The following is a 22,950-nucleotide window of genomic DNA, read 5'->3' on the forward strand; positions in this document are numbered from 1 at the left end:
TAAATGATGATATAAAGTTAGTGCTTTAAGTACAGTAGATGTCTTATATGGGCCAATGACAATACAAGCTTAAAAAACGTGCTTTAGATTAAAAAATGTCATATAATGCATATTTTTGAGTCAGGAATATGTTTTAAAAGATGCATTAATTAAAATTTAAATGCATTTTTAAAATAATTGAAACACCTTTAAAGGAACAGTATTTGAAAGCAAATATGCATTACAACAGAGTTCACAATGCTCTTTTAAATATAACTGATGCATCTGAACAAAAATAAATGTACATTGTTTGCAATGAACGAACTTGGGGTTCTTCAACTTAAAGGTGCAGTGTGTAATTTTTTGAAGGATCTCTTGACAGAAATGCAAAATAATATATAAAACTAAATTATCAGGGGTGTATAAAGACCTTTCATAATGAACCGTTATGTGTTTATTGCCTTAGAATGAGACGTTTTATCTACATACACAGAGGGTCCCCTTACATGGAAGCCGCCATTTTGTGCAGCCATGCATACAGAAGCCCTCAACAGACAAACTTTTTTACTAAGTTGTCTCCATCGATGACATGTTTGTCCGGTGGTGGCTGCCGTAGCTTCTCTATGTGTTTCAAAAGCAAGAGGTGAGCAGTGGACTGAGCAATTGGTTGCAATTCGCAACCTTACCACTAGATGCCACTAAAATTTACACACTGCACCTTTAAGACCTCATGATAGAGAGGACTAAGTGCCAAGTACAGCGAAATGTCCATCCGTTTAAAATAGACCATCTTGTTACACTTAACCAATGCAAGGTGAACCACATCATCCAAGTGGTGCAACCCATAAACCTTGTTATTGTTTGATCCGGTTTTACATTTCCTACACAATCCGTTCTATAAACAAACCAAGTAACAAAATAATTCACAAGTATCAAATTTTATTTATAGCATCGCTAAAAGACTATTTACATTTGCATTAGTAGAAACATTTAAAAACTAAGCCATCTTTTTTGGTGCTCAAGTCCCTCAGTAAACAGCATAATTTATAATAAAATAATTTCTCAAATTAGATGTTTAGTTATTCCAAACATTATCTTAATTAGAAAATAGCAGGCTGCAGAGTTCTTAGGAAAGGGAAGAGCAGATCCCATGCATTTTTGGGGATGAATCACAATCAAAGTTTCTTTCTCCGTGTCACTGGTTTAGGGGAAATGGCATCCATTTGACTTTCATGCGTTTACGTCGTAGATTCATCTTCAGCAAGGGTGTATCCTTCACGTCCGTACTCTTTTCGGTTCTTGCATTTGGTTCGGCTGGACTAGCCAAAGGAGAGAGGAAACTGATCTCAACAGGCGGTGGAGGTTCTGGAGCCGCCTTTGTCCTGTTAAACAGAGCAAACGTATTCAAAAACGCTCAAGGAGGTGTTTAACAGTTTTAACAAAACTATATATAACAGTTTTGGCTAGATGGGATGCAGCTTTGGGGGTAGGATTAGTATAAAACAGAACTTAGACACAGCGAGATTCCTGCCATCGCTGTATCCCTTCTAGCCACAACCACATATAACAGACAGTTCACCTAGATTTTCTCTTCTTTTTGGGTTTGACAGCTTCAGTTTCCACTGCATCATCTACCGGGCCATTGTCCTGTGACAAATAAGAAAACAAATTGTCTAATCCAGCTCTTTATATACACCCTCAGTTATCTTTAAATAAAATGGCACCTTATTGGACTTAAATGGCACTAACCTCTTTAGGATGGGAATTTACTGCATCTTCTGAGCTTTGCATTTGAGGCACTAATGTTTCTGGCACTTCAGTTTCATTTTGTACAGAAGTACCTTTTCTCCTTCCTATAAAGATAATGTAGAAAAATTATAAATGCAAATGGAAACTGTATAATAACAGCAGAGGTAATAAAACATTGACTGCAACTACCTCTTGTTTTCCTCAGGTCAGCAGTGGAAGGTACTGAATCTGCAACGGATGTTTTTTGTTCAGACACCTTCCTCCTTCGAGTACGTCTCGTTGACTTGTTGGCAGGTTCCTGGATTTCTGATCCCACCAATTTAGATTCTTCAACACCTACATTCTGGGTTTCATTCAGTGTTGCCGCAGGCATCACAGATTTAGTCGCTCTTCGCTTGGCACGTATTATTTCAGTAACAACCGAGGCGCTCTCCTCCCGGACTTCCTCATCGAGTTGTTCTGCAAGGGCATCAGCCTGAGCACTTTTAGCTTCCACTTGCAGAGGTACCATATCCTTTACGGTATCTTCCGGAGGTTCCTCTTGGATACTTTCCAATGCAAGTCCTCTGGTGGATTTGTGTGTAACCCTACTAGGACTACTACGAGCTCGGGAAGACTTCTCCTCTAAGACTACTTGCTGCGTCTCTGGAACTTCAACGATTGTTTGGCGTGCTTTTATGGCACTCTGTCTGGTCTGTGGTTGTGGGTCATTGCTGGGGTCAGTTGATATGGGCTCCTCTTCTTTATAAACTGTGTCTCTTAGTCTTCTGGATTTTTTCCTAGGTGTGGCTTTCTGTGGGGTCTTTTGTGCTGAACTTGTAGGCTTTGATTCTTTTGCAGAAGGTATATCTTGGTCAACGTCATTACCCAAAGGGGCAAGGCCAACCATTACCACTTCTCCATCCCCCACAGGCATGTCACTATCCAATACCTGCAGAGAGCCAATGTACATGCTAGAACATGGCACTAAAGTTGTGCACACAGGTGAAATGTAATAAATAGATAAGACTTATGCAAATACCTAAATACATAAAAAAACTCACTTTTAGCTGTTCCTCAGGGGTGACCAATGATAGCACAGCATCTGCTTGTTCCTGAAGGTACTGCTCATGTGGAGGGACTTCCTCCAAGAAAAGGACAGGACTAGACTGGTGGTTACTCCTACCGTTACCTTTTACTTCTTCTATGATCTCAACCTCACTACCGGAGTCCTCGACATTCTCATCACCAGACTCTCCTCCATCTTCTGACTCATCCTCAGATTTGACACTAGTGAGCTCATCACTGTCATTCAAGCTCACCACAGCTATAAAAAGAATTTAAAAGTACAATTTGTAAATATATGTTGTTTAGGCTTAAAGAGAGCAGGACTGAATTTAACTTACATCTGGACTCTGAGGTTGCAGGTTCTGATGAGGTAACAGATGTCTGTGTTTTCAAATCTGTTGCATTCTCAGGAACAGGTTGAACTTGCTCAACATCACAAACTGGTTCACTATGTAATGTACACATCATAAACAAATGTTATAAAAAGACAACAGAGTAATTTATTCATAAATGAGAAGCATGACTGATAAGCACCTTTGAACTAATGCATCTGGGATTTCTTTAATACTGGTCCGGGTCAAGGGTGGAGACAGGTCTGGGCCAAATAAATGCTGTTCCACAAAGGCATCCAAATCTAGAATATAGAAAATAAATTACATATTGGCACATACAAAATTACTTAAAACACATTTGAAATAGGTATTCACAATTACTATAAAATTACTATAGAACAAATACATTACTAAACAACATTTCGGCAACGGTTGGTTTCACTATAAAAAGCAGTGTATTAAAGGTGCACTGTGTAGATGTTTAGCAGCATCTAGTTGTGAGACTGAGAAACCTACGGCTCAGGCCACACAGCTCTCCCCCTCCCTTTTAAAAATGCATAGATAAGCCACAGGACACCATCTCATCTTCTGAGACAACGTATATTATCAACACCCCTGATAATATAGTTATGTATATTATATTGCATTTCTGTCAAGAGATCCTTATAAAAGTTACACAATGCACCTTTAATAGAAATTGGTTCTTAAACATCTCTTACCTGACGTTTCCTTAGATTCCTCCTCACATTCCTCACTTTTCTTAGGTTCACCAATAATGTCAGCAACAGGTTCATGGCTCACCAACTCTTTCGTCGGAATTTCAGATTTAACAGATGGCTCAATATCTGGTTCTTGTTCCACTGGTTCTTCCTCTTTGCCTACTGGTTCTTCAGATGTGCTAGGAGCTGCATATTCCTCCACAGGAATAATATTGACAGCTTCAACAACAATAGAGGATTCATCTACAGATTCTTTTGCATCTCTTAGTTCTTGGATGTCAGAATGAACTGAAACCTCAGCCAAACCCTCTAGTGAGTCACTTGGTTTGTGAACTTGAAGCAAATGCTCCGATTCTATATCTTCCTTTTTAAGATTATTCTCAACATTTACAGGCAATTCAAGTTCAAGACTCTGAGATTCCTCTGTGTTGGATATGCTTGATCCACTAGGCAAGTTTTCCAGCTCTTTCTCAGGCGTTGCAATAGAGGGCAACTCTTCCCTTTCATGGATTTCTACTAGGGACAAATCTTTATCTAAAGAAGTAAGATTCACAGTCACCTCATGATCAAAGCTGTCAACTGCTCTACATTTCTTCTGCGTTTCCATAAAATCCTCAGGTAAAGGAGCTTTATGAAACTCGAGAGTGGAATCAGACTGATTAGAGACAAAACTTGCTTCTTGCCCGAGACTTGGCCGAGACACAAGAGTTGGTAGCACTTGTTTGGACAACTCTGCTGGGATCTCTTGTACAGAAGACCCACTCTCAGATTGTACATCAAGATTATCTCCTTCTTCCAGTAAGGGGTTGTGTGTCCTTAGATGTTTGTCTTCATCTTCTAAATCTGAATGTTCACTCCAGACTTCAATATTTGCTTTGGGAGGTGGGGACGACCTCTTAGGTGTATTGATCTCCCTGTTAAAGGCAATCTGTAAAGAAGCCAAAGACAACATTTCTTTTTCAATATCTTCATAATGTCTACAAATCTACAAAAACAAATATTTTAAAGGGCCGCTGCACAATCAGACCTACCCCGTTGTTCCAGTGGACAGATCCCTTGGGAGGCTCTGGAGAGTCAGCATCCTCTATAAAAGTAATGCGGCTTTCTTTGTGGCGAAGTGTGGGAGAGATGGACCGGCCTGGAGAAGCCGAAGGGGTGGCCACAGGAGTGGGTCGTAAGCTAGTCCTCAGAATAGACTGTGGGGTGAAGGCAGAGTAAACTCGGCCTGATGCCAATGCTCGAGCTCTCTAAACAAACACCAAGAAGATTTTAATGAATATGGGTGATTACAAAGGCACAACAGTTGTTTCTGCTCACTTGTCTGTGAGTTTTAAAATCATGGAGTTGCTCACCTTAACCACTTGTGGAGTTTGCAACAGATTGAGCTCTGGAGCTTTACTGATGCTCTTTGGGCCAGCCCATGAGTTTATGGACCTTGACGGTGTACCCGGCAAATTAGAACTCTCTGGAGAAGTTTGGGAAGATGGCTGCACGACCAAATCCAAAAGCCTGGTGACAAGGCAATGGTGAGTTACTTTGGGATATACATTTAAATTACAAAAAGAGTAGCAAAATGCTAATATAAAAACAGGTCTTCTACCTGGACATCCTTTTGGTTAACATATTAATAGGTTTTCCTACAAAGGGCTCGGGTAGATTTGGCGAGGGAGGATGCAGGCTTGGCACTTGCATCTCTGCCTCTCTGGGGCTACAGAGGAAATAAAATAAACACAGGGTTCCCACACATCAGTTAATTTCAAATTCAAGGACCTTTCAAGGACTTTCCAGGTGCAATACCCTCAAATTCAAGGACTAAATGTGGGAACACATTTCAAGTGAGAGCAAGGTAACATTGTGTTACCCTTAAAGATACATTGTTACAGTTCCCTTTAAAGGGAACTCACGCTGCGTCACTGTGGTGACACTTTGGGGACGCCTCCAGGGGTAAGTGCGTCTGAATGTGTATATCAAATTCAACTAATGGCGAGGCTTAACGACAAAGACAGGGTGACGCGGAAGACAGGAAGTATATCGCTATCTGAAATATTGCCAAAGACAGCGTTACAGGGACGCAGGAAGTATGGCAAGGGAGACGCAGCGTCTCATTCCATTCTCAGGGAATACGTAACCAGAGACATTTTCATTTGTCCAACACAACTATGCAAAAAAACATTTTGGTATGAATCAACATTCGCATACAGAAGATATAAACATTTAAAGTGAACAGTTTAGCACGTGTGCTTAAAAAGTATAGAATTTTTATGATATTATCCTACACTACACAGGGGATATGGAATTGCGTAAAATAAATTCAAGCACTTTCAATGACCTGTATCTATGTATATGTAAGCAATAAGGTACGGGAGGCTGTGCTGTATCGTGAATAAGTAACTTATAATAAGCACTTGCCTCGAGTACCTTATTGCTTTTATAAAACGGTTACCACCAGTGATGTTAAATAGAACCGTTGGGTGAAGCGGTCATAGCCGTGTTTTATCGTGAATAAAGCACAGCTATTGACCATTCAGAATCAAGGGTTGGAACTAACCGTTTTATAAATGTTTTTAAAAACTTCCCCGTGGGGACCTTGTCAACACTTTACTATAAAATAAAAATTTGGTAGCAAAAATGTATATTTATAAAGACGAAGAAAGACATACCTTTTGGAAGGCGATGACTCTGGAGTAGGGTTCTTGCCAACCCAAACTTCTTCAATTTTTGAAAGAACATTATTGATAAAAGCTGCTCGAGTCATGACATTTTCAGAAGCTGAACGTTTAGCTACAATTGACAGAGGTGGAGGTCTTTTAACTAGGGGTGAGAAAAGAATGTGCAATAAGTCAAATATCAACACTATGTTCAACACTACATCACAAGACTTTTGATTATTATGGGTACCTTCTCTGTGGATCGTAGCAGGGTGTTGGTATGGTTTTGCTCGCTCAATGATTTTTGCTCGCTCAATGATTAGTTTCCTTTGAACTCGTGGAAGAACTTTCCAATACTGGTTTAAAATGGAGTTCCTAGTGTTTGACCTTTCCATCATCTTAAGATCCTGATCGGCCTGAATCAGAAAAATTACAATACATTTGTGAACGGCTCATTTTTCACCTCAATCTATAAATTAAAACTATAAGGTGGATCCAAACATACTGCAAGGTTCATTTTGAGGGTCTGGTTGAGTTGAAGGGCAGGAACATAATTGGCCTGCTGGAGGTAGTGGACCAAAAGCAGCTCTCGATTCTCCAAACCTCCAGAGTTTTGAAGGAATCGTTCCAAACACTCCTGCCAAAGTAAAATTAAAACCACTCAAAAATATGATATGGTTAATGCAACATCCCACAAAGACTTTTGACAAAGTATGCACCCTTATACGGTCTCAAAGTGTTTTAAACCCACCTGTTCTGCCATGCCAAGTGGCAGATTCAGTAGCTCTTTCATCAGACCTAGCTCCTGGCACGTATCGAAGAGAAACTTCATCAGCTCTTCCATGTTTAACTTATTACAGTGCTGCCTTAACAACGCCCATGCCTCCACAATACACCTGTGCACCAAAAAACCCCACCAAAGTAAGAGACTATAAATCAGCTTTTTCTAAAGCACTTTACACATTAAAACATGGCACTCTATACAATTGATAGGGTGCATTTCTACCTGTTATGGAGCAGGACTGAAAGGGAAAGCTTGGCTTGGCTGGTAGTGCACAGTGGAGGCTTCATCACATGTAAGTAGCGTAGAGCAAGGGTGTGCTTCTGCTGACACATCAAAGCTTGCAGGACACGCTCATGTTGCCAGCTCCAAAGTGAGTGACTGGTGGCTGGATGCAAGAGCAGCTCCAGAGAGCTCTGGTAAGGGGGAATATGTCCATTAAACATAACATATTACACACAAACTGATAGTAATGTTAGTTTCAACCAACAAATATATCTCAAATCTTCATACGAGTTCATGTTAATTATAAAACATGCTAAGAAAAGTGCTACATAAAATTGTTCATTAGAAATAATTACATATTATCATCATTGACAAGTTAACTGGTCAAATTAACTCTTTCCCCGCCAGTGTTTAAAAAAACAATAGTTGCCAGCTAGTGCCAGCAATTCTTATGATTTTCACAAAAGTTTAATGCTTCCAGAAAATGTTCTACTTTAAAGTGCCCGTATTATGAAAAACTCACTTTTTCTGGGTTTTGGGGTGTTATTTTGTGTCTCTGATGCTCCCACACGCATACAAACTTGGAAAAAAATCCATCCATGCTGTTTTGAGTGAGATACAGGTTTCTGAATGTCCTCTGCCTTGAGTCTCAGATCACGCAAGTTAAAACTCAGCTCCGTTGTGACGTAACAAAAAGTTTCGTCACATTCAGTTTGAATTTTCCCGCCCACCACCCCACTCGCAGGTCTCCACCCACCAGGTAGCTAGAGAGCATAGAGCAGTCACTTGAATGAGACCCTCTGTGCTGTTATCATGTCTCACGGAAATAACAGCGCTATTTGGATATTATGGATTATACTCCCGCCTACTTTTAAAAACAAAGTTTTAACGCGTGATTATTGGAACCAGGAGTAATCTTATATACAGTGTGTTACGACGCAAACAGTCCTCAGATTGTAGGCGATAAGACCTTCATGCGAAATCTGATGTAAACAACAGACTATGTATCTATATTTCACGGATTATACGCATTTGTGGACAAAAATGGTAATTGGATGTATTTTATTGGACTTTCATGGATCATTCACACATCTGAAACAGACTGGATTCGATTCGCGATCGCGTTGTATCATCACAAAAGGAACGTTAAGTCACGTTATATTTTGTATGTTGTCATCTTCTGTCACAAAAGACACAAGAGCCTCTAATAACTTTACGGTCCGCATAGATATATACACGGTCCGGACCTCCCGCTAGCTTCTAGCAATTAGCACGCGGTCCACAAGCAGTATACATCCCCCGCCGGGTCTTAATTTCTGTAATTTGCGAAAATAATGCGTTTGAAAATGTTTATAACGGGAATATGTTAGTATTGTCCAGGGAAAACGAGTGTATTGTTCAGACTGCTACATCACAATTTACGCTGGAATCTTTGTGTGTCATGATGAGTTTGACACACCGAGACCGGGCCTTACCGCCCCGGCTTTTCTGACGAGGCTAACCCCCGAACGGTCCGGACCTCCCGCTAGCTTCTAGCAATTAGCACGCGGTCCACAAGCAGTATACATCCCCCGCCGGGTCTTAATTTCTGTAATTTGCGAAAATAATGCGTTTGAAAATGTTTTATAATGGGAATATTTTAGCATTGTCCAGGGAAAACGAGTTTATTGTTGTGACTGCTAACGTAACATCACAATTTACTCTGGAATCATTGTGTGTCATGAGTTTCTTCTCCTGTAGTGTACTTATTAGTGATACTTTTCTGTATGATTTGTCTGTTGGCAACATAAACCATTAATAATAATAATAAATATAATAATAACACAGTATGGTCTGTACTGCTCACGATACCACTGAGCATGCGCACGGGCACATGACGTTAGTAGTAGGGCGTGATCAAAGGAGCAGCAGCTCATAAATATGTAAGACTAGCTCAAAACGGCACAATCTGAACTGCCCTGAAACAGAGGCTACTAGAGATGGGTAACAATCTTTTCCTACAAGCTATTTCGAGCAAACAACTTTTGAAACATGCTTTATGGAACTCATACACCTATATAACTTGTGGAAAAGCAGTCATAAGATGGGCACTTTAAATTAAATATACGAACATGTAATATCAAATGAAAGAACGGACCCTCAGCTTAAAAAAAAAAGTTTCATATTACCTTAATTTGCTTTTTATCAATTCTCAAATATGGGTAGGTTTCTTCAAAAAATACCAAATTTTGAGCAAAAAGCTAAGATAATTGCATTTTTGCAACTTTTGATAGAGATCCGAGTCAGAGCGATGATCAAAACATACACGGAGTTTGGTGTAGGCGAATACTTCCGGGTTTTATAAGTTGGGTAAGAGCACCATCTGGTGGATAATAGTGGAAACATGGATTGCCGGAAAAACTCGTCATTGGCAGGGAAGTGTTTTCTCTAAATTGACAAGTTAACTTGTGAATGTCGGGGAAAGAGTTAAGAAAAAACATTTCCCTGCCAATGACGCATCCCTGACAAGTTTTTACAGTAATCTTTAATTCCTTTAATCTTTACTTATCCACTAGATGGCGCTCTTACCCAACTAACTGAAGCATCAGCTAATTCTACAGCATTGTAAACTCCATGTATGTTTTAATCTGTGCTCATTTATGAAAATGCAATTATTTAAGCCTTATTTTTAAAGAAACCTACTATTTTCATAGGTTTTATAAACAGTATATTTATAGAAGACAATTTTCCTGAAAGGCGTTTTGTTGAACAGTTGTGAAAAATCAAAACACAAAAGCTGGCGGGAGAATGTGTAGGGATAACACTGCACAAATAAATGGACAGCAGATAAAAGCCAAGTTAAAGCAATGCTTACCTCATGATCATGATGATCCAGCAACCACAGGCCTTGTACCAGTTTGACTAAACCAATGGGAATACCAAATGGGGTGGGAAAAGACTCCACTGATGTACTTATTTCCCCAGAAAAGTGGTGCATCAAATCAAGTAGGAAATAAATAACCTACGAAACTGAGTCAAGGAATAATCTTAAATGGCAGAACGCACAATATTTACACATTTTATACAATAGGAGTACATAGATGCAGCAGAGTTTCAAAAGCTCAAAAAGGATGCAATAGCATGTTTGGCAGATTCCTCAATGTTTTCCAGCTGATATATATCAAGCAAGGCCTGCAAGCAAATAAATAAACAAAAAATAAGTACAGCGGAGACAAAGTCTTTTCTTTTATGCACATCTAAAAGTCTTCACTTACATGAAGTGTCGGGGGAGGATACTGTCCAGTTCCACCCTCATCCCTTCTCCAGAGTTCAACAAGACGCTCCCCACACTGCGTTACCAGACCGTCAATCATTAGGCAGTCCGCACACCACTTATCCCTATTGTAAAGAAAAACTGTATTATTTTGTATAATTTATTAGGTAGAGAAGGTAGAAGTGATGGTCCGTCCATTTATCTAATGTGATGTACCGAGCACAATGTTTTATATCGTGTCTGACTTCTAGTGTGAACACAGAATGTACAGCGCTCTCTTTAAGCTTTCATTGATAAAACTAAAGCGGCTGCTCTCCAGGTCTTTCATTAGTTTTATTTTGTGAGTTGTGCGAGCTCATTTCAAGCAGCGGACTCTGACATAATATTAGTTTGCATCAATTACCACCCAATGGCACTTTGAGTAACTTCCTTGGCCAGTCTCTGCAGCTCTTCCCTTTGGCTAACGTAGTAGTTCTTTATAATAGAATCGGTGCATAAGATGGCATCAAGTTGCTCTTCCTGTAAATACAAAAAAAAGTATTAGTTTCATAACATCTCTACTGTCTCTCAAGGTAGTCCTCCTGACCAATCCTACACAAGGTAATGTCGAATGAAAGGTGTGTGTGACCTGTGAGAGGCTAGAGGGCTGGAGGACATCAGCAAGACGAGACGACAGGAGACCAGACATAAGGCAGCGCCAGTATCCGATCGTAATGCTGTCGCCCAAACTTGGAGCCAGGTTCTTCAAGTAGCTCAGGGTCTGAGAGTGGAGAGTATGATTTTAATGCACAAGAATAAATAGAATTAGGCATACAATATAAAACAGTGGATGAAAACGAACCTCTTTTTGATGACCAGAGCAAGTAAAGTGCACAATTCCAGTATTAAGCAAACAACTTCCATCTAGAAAAAAAACAAGTGTTATTAGACATTTATAAAGCCAGTACACATTCCATAAATTATAATAAAAAATGAATCTGTGTCTTGCCGAAGTTGTAGGTTGTGGGATTAAAGAACTGCTCTGGTGGGGGGCAGGTGTAAGGCAGGCCCCTACTTAGACTGCGTTCATGAACAATAAGGTCCATCAGAGGACAGGAAGCAGTCATCTCTACCACAGAGTCAAGAGACCACACTGCCAGATAAGGACAATTTCTCAAAGATTCACCCGTTCTGAGCAAGAAACAAGAGAAAAACATCAGAAATCATAACATACAGAGCACGATTTACATATGCACAAACATGTAGGCCTTATGGAAGTTTATTACAGTTTTGAAGCTTTGGTCACATGTCCTCTTACCTTAGTGAGTCTGGCATCTGAGCATGGTACCATCTGTTAATATCAAAAACACCAATGAAGGTAGATGGCTGGCCTTGTCCGTAAGGCATAACTTGCCAGCTAAAAATTGATACGCTTGTATCCGGAGATGCCACTGAAGAAAAAACAAAAACTTGTAAAGTTGACCTGACATCAAGCACACTGCACGTAAACAATAAGGCTAGCCACGTGAACAAACCTTCATTCATGCTGTCATCGCGATCAGGATGGTGACGAAACTTCTCTATAGTCTGGCAGCCGATCAAACGAGTATTAGTAGCTTGAGCCCTGAGTGGGAACGCCGTGCCATTCAGGTCCTGACTATATCGCTCATCACAATACTCAAGACCCTGAGCATCAAAGTTTGAATCATTATCAGCGACAACATTGTATATCATAAGTATGTATATTTAAAATGGATATTACAGAACTGCTTAGTCTATTTATTATACCTCATAGATAATTTTCCCTGAAGCCAAACACTTCCTCTCTCCAAAGGCCAGCTGTAATAAATGAAGGCTAACCACATCCCCCTCACTGAAACAACAATTTCAAATCATAAGGTGCAATGTAAACACTAAAAATCGAATGGGATGGTTGTGTCCTTGGTCATAGAGACAGCAAACTTACTGATCCTGTGCTGACTGCACGGCCCACAAATAGCAGCAGTTTCGGGGATCATTCTCTGGTTCCTGGAACGTGAACGCGTAGACGGGCACTCTGCCACCCTCTAGCCGTGAGTGATATCTGGAGAGCAAAAGAGGACAGATTGATGTTTACATTAAAGTAAAATGAAAGAGACTTCATTATTCTGGTTTTAAAAGTACTCTGAAGTTTCACTAACTCTTTTTTGAGGGTCTTCATGTTCCAGAGCTGCAGGTAGCCATCAGCAAAGCCTACAGCAAGCTGGTTGGTCCGCTGTATATACTGCAGCGCTGTTACCCCTGTATCTGTGGGGCTGCTGAGCTGCAGGCACAGGTGTCTGCCCTGCTGAATCGCACCCTCTCTAAAGCGTGGGATCTCAGAGGGAGAGACCACTTCCAAATCTGTGTCAAAGCACACACGAAAGTAATTTGAGGTTAATATAAAGCCTTTGGATTTATTTAAGGCAAAAAAAAAAAACACACCATCTGTCACAATCTCACCTGAGGCTTCCAGTTCACTCTGCCTGCAAGGAAGGTCATCCAGACAGAGGTCAACCAGCAAAACGTGACCGACGTCTGTTACCACAGCAGCAACCCCAAAGAACCAACGTAGACTCTGATGCAGATGCTGTGTGCTGGCACTGGCCCCTCCATAGCCAACCAAGGGCTCAATGGCTGTTATCTGTTTAAGACAAGAAGATGATGAGCTTTTTGGTCACCTTATCATCCACAGTAGTCTCTATGCAACAACCGGTGTGGAATGGTAAAGCACTGGTTCTTGGTTAAAGGCACTAATGGCCCTTTTCCATTGGATAGTTTGTGTATAAATACACAAACATTTATTTATATATTTAAGAAACACTTGTATGTGTGTGTTATATACACATGCATAATTACTACATACAGTACACAAAAAAACACAAAAACAAACTTTTATTTTGTGTGCTATTAATTGTGCGTCAGCCGTAGTCTCTGCATTTTAAACATCAAGGCAAGAAAATACAGCAATCCATGAAACTCATCCATAAAACACAATAAAGCTGTTCACACTTACCTTGCCAGGTATGACCACAGCCTTGACAACACGGGAGATGGCAAGATCATAAAGGCACAACATACTGCCTTCACCTTCCTCCAGACCCACGAGAAGCCCTGTTCGCTTTAGCCAACAGAAATCCCTCACGGCCAACACCGTGGGCGGATGCTCGGACACCCCGCTGAAGCGGTAAGCGGAGACACGCTCGCCAGTAACTGCATGGACCACCTCCAACTGGGGCCCGCAAGCAAGCCAGGCCAGTCCACTCTTTCCTGATGGCAACAATTGAGAAAAACTTAAAGACGTTTTACATTATTCAAACAAACACCATTTGTCATTACATTAATTCAAACAACTAGGCATGGGCTGGTATGAGATTTTTGCGGTATGATACCCTTAAGCAAAAATACCACGGCTTCAAGGTATTGCCATTGCAACACTAAAATGTGTTATTTTCAGACATCTACAAACAAAAAAGCTTACTGGACGGAATATATTTTTTATAATTTTATTTATTTTTTATATATATTAAATGTAAATTACATGACTAACTACATGTGTAAACCCAGCTCATACATTGCAAACAATATTACAGAAAATGTTAGTGGTTTTAAAACCTTGACTGTTTAAAACCTCTGTATACCTTGAAACCGGTAAATGGCACATGCCTACAAACAAACATATCCATAGTTTAGTCATTAAAACATACAATCAGGGTAAAGCAAGTAAGCAACACTCACCAACAGTAAATCTTCCATGCAGTACGGAGTCAAGCGTAACTTCATCCTCTCCCAGAGCGTCTATCGTCACTTCTGGGAAACTCAGCAAGCTGCTGGTGACTTGGGCTGCCAGGTCACGCATGCTTACTGATGAGAGAAATTATGTTAAAAATCTATTAGCATTTCTTGAAAAATAAACTATATAGCAGCATATAGACAAAGCATAACAAATACAACATTCTGTAGCCTAGTATAAACTCATGATGAAATTTACTGAAAAGACTATGGACAAAAACAGCAACTGGCAGCACATTTGAACTTCCTAATGGACAGTTGCTTCACATTTGCACAGCGCCAAACATACAAACTCTTATTTTGTATCCTAACTCTGTTCCTTTGTATATCTGGGTAATAAGTCAGATAAAACATTACGGAGCGGTTTCCCAGACAGGGATTAGATCGGTCCTTGACTAAAATAAATGTAAGAGCTGTCCAAACTGAAAACATCTTGCAGTGACATCTTAAAATACATCAGTGCCCTTTCATTTGCCTCAAAATGCACACAAGTAATGTTTTAGTAAGGTATGTTTGTTAAATCTAGTTATATTTCCTAATTTAAATAAGGCCTAGTCCTGGCTTAAGCTAATTCCTGTCCGGAAACCACCCCTATAAATATTGTTATTAATTTAAAGTCAAAAGCCAAACATTTAGAAGCAATTATGACTAAATAGCTTATTAAATTAAAAAAGCCCATTTCCACTAGTAATGAATGATTATATTGCTGATAACACAAATAATGATTTAAGTGAAATCTGAATGCCATTGGAAAATCATCCACGCAACCACAGCACTTTTTGTAAGGGTAAAATACTTTAAATAAATAATTTATAGTTTTCCATATTTTTACCACCTTATTACCCCAAACGTATCATATTGTTCCCTTATACCTACAAGTATTATGTACTGTAAAGGTTATACTCTGTTGTTACAAATAGGTACGTTGTAAATTCGGTTTAATTACGCGGTAACTTACATCGCGGGTCTTCATACGAAGCCTTGCCCATAGTTTTAAATTAACTGTCAAGTTTTTAAGTTAGTATAGTAGCAAAAAATTATAATTGATTCTTACACTTTAAACGACTTTAGTTACAGATATTGACTCACTTACACAGTTCATGTCAAACTCTGATTAAAATATAATAAACACATCTAATTTTACTTTATAGTTAATAAGAGGAGAAATTGGTTTACTTACAGGTCTCCATGGCGGTGAAATCCGAAATACGGTAAACCGGCATCACCGCGGACTCCACAGCTGGCATCCGAGGACGCCTGCTGTTTTGTCCAGGTTCACCGCTACGCTGGCGTCCCAATAAAGAGACCAGCCAATTGTAGATGCCGCAAAAAACCCGTGCGATTAGCCAGCCAAAGAATGGCCGGCTAACCGCAGCGGGTTTGTTGGGCTCTCTATAAATCATTAAAAAAAAAAAACCAACCAAACAAACAGACAAACACACCCCAAAACACACACCAAAAACAAACCAAAACACACAAAACCAGAACCGAAACACACAAAAACACGCAAAAACACGAAAATGCAAACGACAAAAATATCAACTCCTGCTCGGAAACTCCTAACTTTAAACCCACGAATTTTCTGGAATTCGCGCGGTCTTATATAGCCTTATTACAGTGACGAAATAATCACACACTCTATACAGTTCCATTAGCATCACTTCTACTGTGACATCACCTTGTGCGCCTTAGAAATAGTTTAAAACGTCAAACGGAATATTAACCCCAATAAATAGACAAAAAAATTTTTTACAACAAAGGCAGAATTTTGTATATAACAGTGTTAAAAAAATAATAAGCACAAGATAGACTTCAAGATAGATATATTACAGAGAAAAACTATAGACCATTTTGCCAGATGTAAACATCACTGGTCCAAAAGCACCTCCTCTTGTTTTAATTTTTTTTTTAGTTAATATTTATTTTACATTTTGATTCAATTCTACATTTTCTGTTCGTTGTATTTTGTTCCAATATTAATTAATATTAATATTTTGTTCAGTGTTAAAAAACTGAAACAGAAAGTGCTTCTGGATCAGTGTTGTTTACATCTTGCAAAATGGTCTATAAACTTATTCTCCATTAAAATGTCCTTCGACCCAAAGCTAGGCCTGTCATGGAAACACATAAATATTAGCCATATAACATCCTTTTAATTATCATTGCAGTATTTGGTACTGTCTTTAGTGTATATAAAGTGTTTTGTCTAGGGTAGGTTTGTATTATAATTACTTGTTGTTTTTAACTGTAAAAGTAGACTCTTATACTTTTAACATTCGGTAACATTTATCTCTGACCATTTAATTCTTATCAAATGAACCCTAATTATCATATGAAAGAAAATAGTGGCCGTGTATTGTTATCATATTAGTGGCTATATTAGTGTAAAAAATTCCCCAAATCCATTCACAAAGTTTAAAACGTAGAAAATGGATTAAGGTTCACAGTGTTGGGCAGAAAGTAGTTTAATAGTAACTAGTTAGGCTACTGTAATAATATTACTTTCCTTGGTAACTGGTTGTATTATTAATTACTAAAACACTGGATTATAACAGTTCCAACCATCCAACTATGGATTATAACCATCCAAAAAGGGCTAGTTGCTAGTCACATGTTTAATTGGCACCTGCTTGAGCCTGTTGCAAATTTTGGTATGCATGTTACTGCTTTATTACATTACATAACTTGTTAAACAAATAGTTTGAGGCCATTGTACTCTTCATTTATCTGCAACTTTCTTGGATTCACAGACTCACAAAACTTTTTTGGTGGGGGGTGCAATAGAAAAGTAATATAACTAGTAGTGTAACTAATTACCTTTGGCTGGTAGTAATAAGTACTTTTACATTTAGCAGACGGTTTAATCCAAAGCGATTTACAAATGAGGTGGAAGCAATCACATCAACAAAAGGGCAGCAGTACATAATTGCTATGAATCTTGTATCGGTCAACCTAACACAGTACATGAGGCATGGTTATTTTTTATATAAAGAGAAAAGTAAGTGGTAGCTATGCAGGCTCAGGTGTAAATGAAAGTGATGTGTCTTCAGTCGATTTCTGAAGGTTGCCAACGACTCTGCTGCTCTTGTGGTGCTGATGATGAAGCCACTGCAAGCCACCGGAGCGCAGACATCTGGAGGGTGTGTATATGACTGAATTAGTTTATTAGTGTGTGTATGTATAGGGGTGCAGAGTCTGTTGCCGTCTTCTCACTGTAAAACTTTTCCTTGTCAATTGACAGTAAAATACTGTATATTCTGTATTTTTACAACTGTAGACAACTTTTACAGACTTGACTTGACTTGACTTTTATTTATTTTAACACAAAATACATACTTGGAAACAAACCAAACTTTCCACCTTAATGTCAGGATCCTGTCTGGACTCTTGTCATAGTTTCTAGCTTCTTGAGACAGGGTTCTGGCAGTACCATGTTTTTTCAAAGCATGTGGCTTTGTTTGTCAGGCCATGTGCTTTGCTTATCTCGTCTATCACCCCACCCCCTTGTCTCCTCGTTAATCACCTCATTGTCGTCACTTAAACTATATTCTGCTATTAAAAAAATAACAAACTTGTGTATACTTTCAGGTGCTCAGCCAAGGCTGCATATCATAAATACAAAATTTGATTAACTTTTGGGTGTTGTCTTCTTATTTACACAGTAATTATTAAATATTTATTAAGCAGGGGTAACAATTTAACAATAAACTTTATTATCTGAAATGAGTCTGACATCAGTCCACTAAACATCACTTCACAAAACAAATAATGGCAGTTTTAAGGGACAAGAATAACAGTACATTGTAAAAAGGAAACTTATGGAGTCGTTGTTTATTAACTAAAGTAAAGTAATTATTGTAATTAAAAAACTGTTTACTGTCAGTATGACTGATATTTCTTCACGATATTTATACTAACAATATAGATCCTCATTTGTAAACTTCCTCAACTTACTCAGTTGTACTTGCCTAATGCAATAATGACAGGTCCACCAGTTTAGTTTATGTATATTGCACAACATTTGAATATACCTATAACAGTGGCGGCTCGTGACTGCTCTTCCGAGGGGCGCAAATTCAAAATATGCGTTCGGAGTGTCGTGTGTTGCTCGTGTTTTCAAAATCTGTGTTCGTTGCATCATGTGAACCATGTGCATCACGTGTTTTGTCAAAATAAGTGCCTGCTGCACACGCGTCAAAACCGTTTATGATAAAAGAGACGCTCACGTTCACAAAATACACGCAAGACACTCCCTTAACAGTAAACTCTGATTACGCATGAGATTATGTGAGTATTTGCCAAACGCGAGCAATCATAAACCCTTTAGACATGTCTGCAGCAGGCACTTATTTTGACAAAACATGTGATGCACATAGGATCACTCGACGCGCAGAACAAATATTTTGAAATTACAAACCACACACATGACGGGCGGGGCTACATACGTGTTCTGACGAACTTCTCATTGAGTGCCCTCGAAAAAAGAAGTCACCGGCCGCCACTGACCTATAACATACACACATTGAACATACACACCTCGCTTGTGTTTCCTCCTGCATCAATAGTTCTATAGCAGCTGCGTTGCAGGTGAACACCTCTGAGCAGATTCTCCATGTTCTTCTTTTATGTGTAGCTGCTCACCTTAAACAGATCCAGTACATTTAAAGTAATGTTTCAACACAAATGAAGCACTATAATATTGTTTATGTTTACAATAATTGGTAATAGGTTTGACAGATAAAATGGTTTATACCATTCTTTATATAAATCCTATGGCTGTTAACTTTCATTCAAGCCTGTCTAGATCTTCAATAGATGTTGGAGAAAAGACACCATCCTCTTCTATAATCTCCATCTGCATTTGGGGTAACAAGAGACTGGACCAGTGAAGACAGTGAAGATTGTCTTGTCTATAGCTGCAATATCAAAGATAATTGAATTAGGAGTGTAGCTTTTATATACATTTAGTATTTTTTTCCATTTAAATTGATAATGTGCATGTGTAAATTGTTTTGTTACAGTACTCAAGACTGTAGATTTACGGTGAGGTTTTGAATGTTGGACGGACCATCAGACCTACATCTGCCTCGGACAGCTAATGATGATGATTTTCATAAGAGCTTTTATAAATACATTACATTTTTTTCTTTTTTAGGCTACTTACTCTGGATTCGACCTTGCAGGTCACACCATGGTCTGAAGAGTGAAAATGAGCGTCTATGGATTAAACAGAAATGGTAGTATTATTACACAGTGTTATGTTGTAATTAAATGCCATGAACAATGCGTTTGTTTTCTTTATGTCAACAAATGCTCTTTTACACACATCCTCATCCCATTGCGTCAATATTTGACGCCACTTGACCATGCGTCAATATGTTACGCGGAGGGTATACCCTTCGCGTCATTTTTTGACGAACTGGGGACTTCAATACTATTAGGTACGCGAAATTAAACAGTTGTCGCCTGACATTGGGGTTAGGGATAGGTTTGGGTAGGGATGTCATTATGTAAATCTAACCCTAAACCGACGCGAAAATGGTAAGAAAATGGTACGAAAATAGGAAAGAGATTGCAACGGACTCAATAGTATTGAAGTCCCCAGTTCGTCAAAAAATGACGCGAAGGGTATACCCTCCGCGTAACATATTGACGCATGGTCAAGTGGCGTCAAATATTGACGCCATGGGGTGAGGATGATGAGTCAAAACTTCAACCATCTGCATGAGGGTCTGGATGAGGGATGCTCACTGGAGATGGAAATGATGGATCAGGTCATTTTCATTTGTCACATCTACAAAGACACTGTCTGTGCAAATACACTAGACAAAAGTATTGGGGCGCCTCCTTCTAATAAACATGTTTATCTATTCCAGTAATTCTTTAAAAACTAATATAAATGCTATACCATATAATACTACTTCAAAGAGTCTTTTTGATTTTTGTTGCAACAGTTCTGGAAGTGCATTTTTAATTTCCGAAATGATTATACAGTAGGTCTCTGTGCAAATCATTGATAGGTTTAGATGATGAGTGTTTGGCTAAAAACCTTTGAGGTTTCAAAGGTGTTCAGCTGAGTTCAGGTCTGGGCTTTATTCAAGAATTAAAACCTGTTTTTAAGAAAGATGCCTCACAATTATGTCTATATTATGTCTATATAGTTTATGTTTGTAGCCTACATTTTCGAAATACTGCTAAATTTTAAGTCTAGACTATCATTTTTAAAAAAAAGGATAATTATCAAATATATAATCTGCAGAAAAGTATTACTTGTTCCCTTGTTGCCATAAAATGTGAAAATCACAACTGTCGTTATTTTGAAAAGAAAGTTTGTGTCCCCATGTAAGACCCAAGAGGATGTCCTCTTGACCGAACAGTATAATTGAAATAGTTTGAACAAATTGTGCTTGACTTAGAGGTCTGAAATTCATGGTCACTACAGAGGACAAAAAAGAAAAGCTAAGACTCAGGTGGCTATATTGATATTTATTAATCATTACCATTTGACAGTAGCAGAATAAAAGTACAGTTTTTTCACTAGAAATGCACTTAAGTAAAATTATCCATCTTTAAATATACTCTAAAAGTACCAGTTTTATAATTGAGTAAAAATATTTACTCAAGTAAATGTAACAAAGTAAAGCCCACCTCTGATGTCAAGATGCACAGCTGATAACCATATTAGGCCTGCATACATTTGAATTATTCTTATGGCTCAAATGTTTCAGTATTTATTTGTTTGTTTATCCAAAATTACTTGTTTATATGATTGTAAACATTTAGTCTACTTTATTTATATAAACTTGTTCATGTATTTGGGATTAGCTTAAACCATGACTAGGCCTTAGTTTAATTAGGAAATATAACAGTTTTAAAGGCACACCGCGGAACTTTTTGGCCACTAAGGGGCGCTACACATGTATTTTTCACGCCTAGAGGCCACAAGCGCCGCAGCACTGTCACAAAGGAAAAGAACTGGCCAACCTTAAAACTAAACTAAAAACTAAACCTTTAAAACGCTAAACGATCAACATTTTGAGGCATCATAAACGCAGTCATGTTACAACTATCTGATGAGGAACTTGTGGCAGAAGCCATTTCTCAATCTGAAGGTTGCAGCCTCCGGGTGTCGTATTTCTAAGCTGCATACGTCATCAAGACTGTTGCTGTTTATAATATTAACAATTATAAAGTTGACTATTATACTTAGTTAATCGTACATTGTTGCAGTATGCTTATGACTTGCGAATGTAATGCTCAGTTTACCTTAATAAACCAGGCTTGATGACGTATGCAGCCTGCATATTTGACCTCCGGAGGCTGCAGCCTTCCAATTGAGAAACGACCAGAAGTATATCCTTGCCTTTTTCGAAACAAATATTGTTGCATCGTCTCTCTCTCCCTCGCCACCAGGATTTTCCGCAATGGCGCTCGTTTTCCTCTCTTTTGTGTGAAAATTGTCGCTCCAAATCCAAGTAAACCGATGTGTTTTGGTCTGCCGCTTTGTAATACGTCACGCGAGTGACAGCGGAACGCAGCAAATGAGGAAGAGAGAAACGCTCGGATCTGATTGGTGAATGAATTTAGCAAGTTTGACTGGATTGTAATGTAAATACAGACAGTAAAAGAATGGTAAAAACATGAACACGTGAATGCAGCATCTGAATACAGGGAACTAAATGCAAGATAATCGCCGTCATTTATTAAGAAGATCGCATTTCTGTATGAATCAAGATCGTGCGTTTATATAAAAAATTGCCTTAAAGGGGGATCGAACCCGGGTCGAACTTCAAAATAACCAAGGTTTTGACAAACACCTGATTCCACTCATCAGTCTTGTTCCAGAATGTTTAAAACGTTCCTTAATTAACACACTAACAAGCTAATGAACTGAATCAGCCCTTACAAAAATTAACCATGGTTTTACTACAGTTAAAACAAACAAACAAAAAAACATGGTGTGTAGTAACTACAATAACCATGGTTTAGTTAACTATGGTTTTGAAAACGGTTATTTTGTAGTTACCATCGTTTTCAAAAACCATAGTTCGCGTTACCTTTATCCTAATATGACTAAGTTATTATAAACTGGTCGAATCTGCATCACGTCACGTAAAAGCTGAAGATGGCATTTAATCGCTTTAGTTACGATGTGCTGATTTAAAATCATTTTGAGATACAATAAGCCTAAGCAGAACTGACAGATATAAAAAAGCGATTGAATTGAACACGTTTAACCTGATTTATATAGAGTAATAAACTTTATATCAAATTAAAGAGACTTAACTTACCAACATGCCTTGTTAAATCTCGCGATGTAATGTAATGCAACTCCTAATGTAATGTCACATGGAGTTCTTCTCTTAAGCGACCCCAGTGGACGTTTGTTTTTCAAAACTGTAGCAATACGTACCTGTTGGCATAGATA

At 38.6% G+C, this 22,950-nt stretch overlaps 1 pseudogene; it reads right to left on the reverse strand.

Moving 5' to 3' along the window:
- Positions 1–685: 685 nt before the first annotated feature.
- LOC135734307 (protein ELYS-like) lies at positions 686–22,900 on the reverse strand (annotated as a pseudogene).
- Positions 22,901–22,950: the final 50 nt, after the last annotated feature.

The sequence above is a fragment of the Paramisgurnus dabryanus genome, chromosome 17 (assembly GCF_030506205.2).
Source record: "Paramisgurnus dabryanus chromosome 17, PD_genome_1.1, whole genome shotgun sequence".
Taxonomy (NCBI): domain Eukaryota; kingdom Metazoa; phylum Chordata; class Actinopteri; order Cypriniformes; family Cobitidae; genus Paramisgurnus; species Paramisgurnus dabryanus.